Consider the following 8,433-nt stretch of genomic DNA (forward strand, 5'->3'; position numbering starts at 1 on the left):
ACACACACACACACACACACACACACACACACACACACACACTCCAAGCAGGTGGTGAGAGATTCAGGCTTCCTTATCCATAATCCTCTCCCCTTAGTATCCCTAGCGTCAAGCACAAGGAAATTTTCTTTCTGACTTACAGTTTCTACACTGCAAAAAGTGAGATCGAGGTGGACAGTGAGCTTCCTCATCATCTTAAGGCACCAAATCAGAGTGCCTGTTCAGCAGCACCACACTGTAGGAGGTTTATTCCATAGGTCCCCTTAGTATGCAACCCTAGCGAGCCTTTCTACCTTACCAGGATATCCTCTTCGAGACATCCCCCATTCAGGTTAGGCAGCACTCTGATTGTTGGCTAGAACTGAGGCAAACCTGGGCTTAAGGCACCAGCTAGTGCCAAAAAGAAGGCAGTGACCCAGTTGGGAAAAAAGACAGAAAATCAACTGGTATATTACAAATCATTTCAGAGCAAACATATCCAATAAAAACCAAAACAAGCCAGAGCAAAGAGACTGAAATGAATAACCAGTCTTCAATGCAAAGTCATAGATGTAGACCCACGAGAAATAATAACAAACAGGCAATCATGACCTCTTCATACAGACAAAGCAAGAAATCAGTGACTGACCTTACTGAGATGGTCATATGCGAACTCTGACCAAGAATTCAAAAATCGCTATTTTAGGGAAACTATGTGACCTCCAAGGGAACAGAAAAGCAATTCATAAATTTATCAGAGGTATTTAACAAAGAGATAGGAATAATTTTAAAAATCAAACAGAAATCTTGAAATTGAGAAATATATTTGCAGAACTGAAAAATTCATTAGAGGCTCTTAACAGCAGAAGGGATCAAGTGGAGAAAATAATCTGTGAAATCAAAGACAGGCTCTTTGAAAGTATACAGACAGAGGAGCAAAAAGAAATAAGCATGAAGAGGAATGAAGGTCACCTTCAAGATACAGAAATCTAACTCAAAAGACCAAATGTAAGCATTACTATTGTTCAAGAGGGAATCATACAAGAGCAAGAAGTAGAAGGCTCTTTTTTAAAAACAGTAACAGAAAACTTTCCAAAACTTGAGGAAGAGCTAAATATCCAGGTACAGGAAGGCCAGAGCACACCAAACACATTCAACCTAAATAAGTCTACTCAAAGGAATATAATTAATTCTCAAACATCAGGGACAAAGGAGGATTCTAGGAGCAGCCAGAGAAAAGAAGCAACTAACATTTGAAGGATCTCAAATTCATCTGACAATAGACTTCTCGGCAGAAATCACACAGGCCAGAAGGAAGTGAGACAGCAATATTTTCAAAGTGCTCAAAGAAAAAACACTGTCATCCAAAAAAGTCATCTTTCAAATATGAAGGATATATAAAATATTTCCCAGAAAAAACAAAAGCCGAGCGAATTCACCACCAACAGTCTTATCTATCAAATCTAAAGAGAGCTCTTCAGTCTGAAAGAGAAAAATGCTAATGTACAAGAACAAAACATCTGAAGGTACAAAACTCACTGGTAAAATTAACTATACAGACAAACGTAAAATTCTCTAACACTGTATTTGTGGTTTACAATCCACTTATAACACTACTACAAAGCTCAAAAGACAAATCTATCAAAACAATAATATCTACAGCAACCTAATAAAAGATAGGCAATATAGGCCAGGCGTGGTGGCTCACGTCTGTAATCCAAGCACTTTGGAGGCCAAGGTGGGTGGATCATCTGAGGTCGGGAGTTCAAGACCAGCGTCATGACCAACATGGTGAAACTCCATCTTTATAANAAAAAAAAAAAAAAAAAAAAAGATAGGCAATATAAAAATATGTCCATTGAGGCAACATAAAGTCAAAATGTGAGGTGAATGGAATTAAACTGTAGACCTAAGAAAACCTTTATAAAGTTTTTTAGAACGTCTCTGTAATAAAAATTTTCATCATATTTTAAAAATAATTTATGTCTATATTTTGCATAAGCTTTATAGTAACCATAATGTGAAAACCTATAATAGCTTCACTAAAAATAAAAAGCAAAAAAATTACAAAATATCATCTGAGAAAATCATTTAACCACAAAGAAAGTTAGCAAGAAAGGAAGAGAGGAGTTACAAAATAAATAAGCTACAAAATAGCAGTAGTAAGTCCTGATCAATAATAACACTGAGCCTGGTCCAACATAGTGAGATCCTAGCTTACTAGCTAGATGTGGTGGAATGTGCCTATAGTCCCAGATACTCAGAAGGTTGAGGTAGGAAGATCGCTTGAGTCCAGGAAGTTGAGGCTGCAGTGAGCCATGATCACACCACTGCCTAGAGAAGAGTGAGACTCTGTCTTGAAGAAAAATAATAACATTGAATGTAAATGGACTCAGTTTTCCAATTAAAAGGCAGAGGATGGTTGAATGGCAAAGAAACAAGACCCAACTACATGTTGCCTATGAGAAAGCCACTTCACGTATAAAGACAACATAGATTGAAAGTGAAGGTATAGAAATAGATATGCTATACAACTGGAAACCAAAGAAGAGCAGGAGTACTTATATCAGGTAAAACAGGCTACGAGTCAAAGACTGTAAAAAGAGACACAGGAGGTCACCATACAATGATAAAGGAGTCATTTCAGCAAGAAGATATAACAGTTAAAAATGTTATATTCATACAACACAAGAGCTCCCAAGCATATAAAGCAAACATTCATATATCTAAAGGGAGAGAAAGACTGCAATATAATAATATAGGGAAATTTAAACACCTCACTCTCAGTAATGGACAGATCATCCAGACAGAAAATCGACAAGGAAACATTTGGAGTTAAACTACACAATAGATCACATAGGCCAAACTGATATTGACAGAATATTTCACCCAACTGCTATAAAACACAGAAAACTTTAGCACATGCCACGTTCTCAAGAATAGGCCATATTTAGGCTACAAAACATGTCTCAATAAATTCAAAACAGTGGAAATCATATTAAGTATTTTTTATTACCACAATGGAATGGCACTAGAAACGGATGACATGAGGATCTCAGAAAATGCACAAACACATGGAGATTAAACAACACACTCTTGAATGACCAGTGAAGTAATTAAGAAGAAAAGTTTTAAATTTCTTGAAACAAATGTAAATGGAAATACAACATTCCCAAATCTATAGAATACAGCAAAAGAAGTACTAAGAAGGAAGTTTACAGCAATAAACACCTATATCAAAAAAGTAGCAAGACTTCAAATAACCTAATAGTGTACCTCAAAGAACTAGGAAAGCAAGAACAAACAAAACCTAAATTAGTAGAAAGAAACAAATAATAAAGAGCAGAGCAGAAATAAACAAAATTGAGATTTTAAAAACCAGATCAATGAAACCAAAAGCTGGTGTTTTCAGAAGGCAAGAAAATCAGCAAACCATTAGCTAGACTAAGAAATAAAAAAGAGAAGTCCAAATAAATAAAATCAGAAATGGAAAAGGAGACATAATAACTGAGACTACACAAATACAAAGAATCATTAGAGACTATTATGAAAAACTCTATGCCAACAAATTGGAAAACCTAGAAGAAATGGTTAAATTCCTGGCAAGATCAAACCATGAAGAAATAGAAAACCTCAACAAATCAATAGGGAGTAAAAAGTTCAAAATTATAGCAAAAAGCCTTCCATCAAAGAAAACCCTGAATCTACCAAACATTTGAAAAGACAGTAATACCAATTCTACTGTAATTATTCAAAAAAAATTGAAGTGGAAGGAATACTTCCAAACTCGTTCTACAAAGTAGTATTACCGTGACACCAAAACCACAGAAGGGCATAACAAAAAAAGAAAACTACAGGCCAATATAACTGATGAACCTAGATACAAAAATCCTCAACAAAATACTAGCAAACCAAATTCAAAAACACACTGAAAAGCTCATTCACCATGATTAAGTGGGATTCATCCCAGGAATGCAAAGATGGATGCATCACATTAACACAACCAAGAACAAAAACCACATGAGCAGTTCAGTAGATGCTGAAAAACATTCTATAAAATTAAACATTCCTTTATAATAACCCCCCCCAATAAATTGGGCATGCAAGGAACATATATCAAAATAATAAAGGCCGTATGTGACAAACCCACAGCTCACATTGTACTGAGTGGAGAGAATTTGAAAGTTGAAAGCCTTTCATCTAAGATCTGGAACAAGACAAAGATGCCCACTTTCACCAGTTTGATTCAACATAATGCTAGCAGTCTGGCCAGAGAAATTTGTTAAGAGAAAGAAATAAAGGGTACCCAAATTGAAAAGGAAGAAATTAAATGAGCCTTGTTAGTAGATGATGGTGGTATACTTAGAAAAACCTTAAGACTCCACCAAAAAGCTGTTAGAATTGATAAACAAACTCAGTAAAATTGCAGGATACATAATCAACATACAAAGATTGATAGCATTGAGGCAGGACATGGTGGCTCACGCCTATAATTCCAGAGCTTTGAGAGGTTGAAGCAGGTGGACTGCTTCAGGTCAGGAGTTCCAGACCAGCCTGGTCAACAAGGTGAAAACCCATCTCTATTAAAAACACACAAATTAGTTAGGTGTGGTGGCAGGTGCCTATAATCATCCCAGTTACTTAGGAGTCTGAGGCAGGAGAATAGCTTGAACCCAGGAGGTAGAGGTTGCAGTGAGCAGAGATCTCGACTTTGCCCTCCAGCCTGAGTGACAATAGCAAAACTCCATCTCCAACCCAACCCCGGCCCTCAAAAATCAATAGCATTTATATACACCAACTGAAAAAGAAATCAAGAAAGCAACCCAATTTATAATAGCTACAAAAATATATAAAAACCCTAGAAATCAAATAGACCAAATGAGGAAATCATATTAGACCATGTTTTCTCAACCTCAACGCTACTGGCATTTTGGGTTGGGTAATTCTTTGTTGTGAGGGAGCTTTTCTATACATTGCAGGATGTTTAGCAGCATCCCTGGCCTCTGACCACTGGATTCCAGAAGTACCACCAGTTGTGACAATCGAAAATATCTCCAGACATTCCTAAATACTCTGTTGGGGGAAGGTGGCTAAATCACACCTCCCTCCCTGTTGCCCCCCACCATTTGAGCACCACTGTATTAGAACACCTATAAGTTATAATATATGTTATGTAACATTATGCTAGAGATTATATACACTGAGGCCGCTTTGGAAATTTCAGGAGAAGGCTGTTTGGTCACTTAGTTGGATGTTATAGAGGTGATTTAATATTCTGTAAATCTCATAAATTTTTCTTCAACACGTGCAAGAAAGAAGTAAAAAATGAAGACAGCCTGGAAAAAAATCAAGCTCTTGGCAAGTGAGAGGTACGGGCAACTTCAGGGCAGCCATGGAAATAAGAGAGAATAGATGAAAAAAAAGAAGCAAGGAGTTTAGGTCTTACCCTCACAGACCTGAGCCATAGCTGGGAAACGGTTGCCCTTTTAAATCTAAGCCACCAGTGACAACCTGAGCTCAGTACTGAGTGGAGGGCACAGTCTACCACAGGGACTATGCTAGAAAAGTGATTTTTCCAAAGAATACTTTTGGTAGCATCACCTTTAGGCTCCTGTGAGTTAAATGACTCAGAAGAGAAAAATATAGCAGCGTTCCACTAGATGGTGCTATATCTGATTAATTCATCCAGCATGTCCAAACTGGGTCGTACATGACCGTCTTTTCCAGCACATTTTCCTCAGTTTTTTTTTGCAATAAATTGACATCAGCTACACTTAAAATGAAAGATATCTACAAATTTAAAAAATTCCATTCTAGCTAATCTTCATTACTGATTCAAAATATATGCATTTCTAGTCTAAACAAGCTAGGCTCAGGTCCAAAAGGTACAAGGTTCATAGCAAAATGTCTGTTCCTTGTTTCAATTTAAATTAATGCCATAGCTAAGGGATATAATAACACTTCCAGTGTTAGGTACAAGCAAAACTGATATAAAAGTATCTTAACTTTCATTTCTTTAACATTTTGCTGGCTGATATAGCCAGAGATGAGTTTTGTGCCTCTCCTTAGAAGTCAGAAACATTGAAAAACAAGAGGTTAGGATATTAAAATGCTTTACAGAGCTCTGAAATATAACAGTGTGCACCAAAAGATAGCCACTTGGCTTGGAGGTCTGGTAACATAGCATTTAAAAAAGGAACTTGCGTCTGGGCATGGTGGCTCACACCTGTAATCCCAGCATTTTGGGGGGCTGAGGAGGGCAGATCATGAGGTCAGGAGTTCAAGACCAGACTAGCCGACATAGTGAAACCCCGTGTCTACTAAAAAATACAAAACGTAGCTGGGCATAGTGGCTTGTGCCTGTAATCCCAGCTGCTCAAGAGGCTGAGGTAGGAGAATTGCTTGAACCCGGACCCAAGAGGTGGAGGTTGCAGTGAGCTGAGATCACACCACTGTACTCCAGCCTGGGCTACAGAGCAAGACTCCATCTCAAAAAAAAAAAAAAAAAAAAAAAAAAAAAAAAAAAAAACAAAAAAAAAAAAAAAAAAAAAAAAAAAAAAAAAAATGGACCTTGCTGGTCACTGTGGGTCATGCTTGTAATCCCAGCACTTTGAGAGGTGGTGGTGGGCAGATTACTTGAGATCAGGAGTTCAAGACCAGCCTGGCCAGCATGTAAAACTCCATCTCTACTAAAAGTACACAAACTAGCTGGGTATGGTGGCACAAGCCTGTAGTTCCAGCAACTCGGGAGGCTGAGGTGGGAGGATCGTTTGAATCCAGGAGATGGAGGTTGCAGTGAGCAGAGATCGCACCACTACACTACAGCCGGGGCTACAGAGCAAGACTCCGTTTCAAAAAGAAAAGAAAAGGAACTTAGTTGATGGGTGGAGTGCTTTCTGACACTTGGAGAGGCCAAGGTAGGAGGGCTGCTTGAGCCTGTGAGTTCAAAAGCAGCCTGGGCAATAAAGCAACAACCCTGTCTCAAAAAAAAAAAAAAAAAAAGAGAACTTGGTCATTATACATCAAGATAACTGGGTGGGTAGCCTCATGTCAAAATGGGAAGTACTAAGGGCATATTTAAGCTATTATCTAATAATTGAAAAGCTGTGAGATCACAATCTACTGAAATTTACTATCACTTGGAAATAAAAGATACCGGTAACTTTATCTTCTTATTTTTTATAACTTTTTTTTTGGCAGGGGGGAACAAGGCCTTACTCTGTCTCCCAGGCTGAAGCGCAGTGGAACGATCACGGCTCACTGCAGACTCAACCTCTCTCCCACCTCGGCCTCCCAGGTTACTGGGACTGCAGGTGTGCACTACCATATCAGGCTAATTTTTTTTCCTGTATTTTGTACAGACAGGGCCTCGTCATGTTGGCCAGGCTGGTCTCAAACTCCTGGGCTCAAGTATCTGTCTGCCTCAATCTCCCAAACCATTGGGATTATGGCCATGTGCCTCCATACCCAGCCATGTTTTCTTACTTTTAAAGTCTATCTAACAGTATGTGTGAGCCAAGGGAAAGAATTTTACTGCAGTTGTTTCAAGTAGTAGTTTTTTTTGTTTTTGTTTCAGGATGACAGACATTGCTGACTCTCAGCAGAGCTGGTCTTAGTTGTGTAACGAAATAAGGGACTCTCCGGGGAGAATGGAGTGGTAGTCAGTAACAGATAGGATGTTGGGGGCAGGGGATTACTGCATTACATTTAGCTCCACATCTCATTTAAACACGGTCAGAAGAAATGAAAGCAAGTAAAATGGTCTCAAAAGTGGCTAGAGTTAGGCAGAGGACAGTCAAAATACAAGTCAAAGACAGAAGTCAAGAAAATGGAAAGAAAAGAGGGAATATCCGTGGTGGGCCTTACCCTCATGTGTTACCCACATACTTCTATTAATCAATGAAAATATTAACGCAGTCATACACATGGTTTCACATATTTTCCATCAAAATAGTAGAGAGAGAGGAGGGGTAAGTACAAGTGAGCTGGCCAGGACAGTGGCTGGCAAAATTCCACTTCACAGCTTTGCCTGGGTCAAGGCCTGAAAAGAAAGTGTATTTACTTCGGAACTCTCACCCCAAAATTATTCTTTTTCTTGGTATGATGCAAGTATCTTGGTATACATCTTTATTAAACAATAACAACTAATTAAAAAATTTAAAGACCGGCCAGGCAGAGTGGCTCCTGCCTGTAATCCCAGCATTTTGAGAGGCCAAGGTGGGTGGATCACGAGGTCAGGAGTTCAAGACCAGCCTAACCAAGATGGTAAAACCCTGTCTCTACTAAAAATACAAAAATTAGCTGGGCATGGTGGCGTGCACCTATAATCTCAGCTACTTGGGAGGCTAAGGCAGGGAGGGAATTGCTTGAACATGGGAGGCGGAGGTTGCAGTGAGCCGAGATGACGCCACCGCACTTTAGCCTGGGTGACAGAGTGATACTCCATCTCAAAAA

At 38.7% G+C, this 8,433-nt stretch overlaps 1 protein-coding gene across 4 annotated transcripts in view; it reads right to left on the reverse strand.

Annotated features, from left to right (window-relative positions):
• Nucleotides 1-8,433, reverse strand: part of BEND6 (BEN domain containing 6) — a 74,831-nt gene that overhangs the window by 1,524 nt on the left and 64,874 nt on the right. The window lies entirely within an intron of this gene.

The sequence above is a fragment of the Cebus imitator genome, unplaced genomic scaffold (genome assembly GCF_001604975.1).
Source record: "Cebus imitator isolate Cc_AM_T3 unplaced genomic scaffold, Cebus_imitator-1.0 Scaffold460, whole genome shotgun sequence".
In the NCBI taxonomy this organism is placed as follows: domain Eukaryota; kingdom Metazoa; phylum Chordata; class Mammalia; order Primates; family Cebidae; genus Cebus; species Cebus imitator.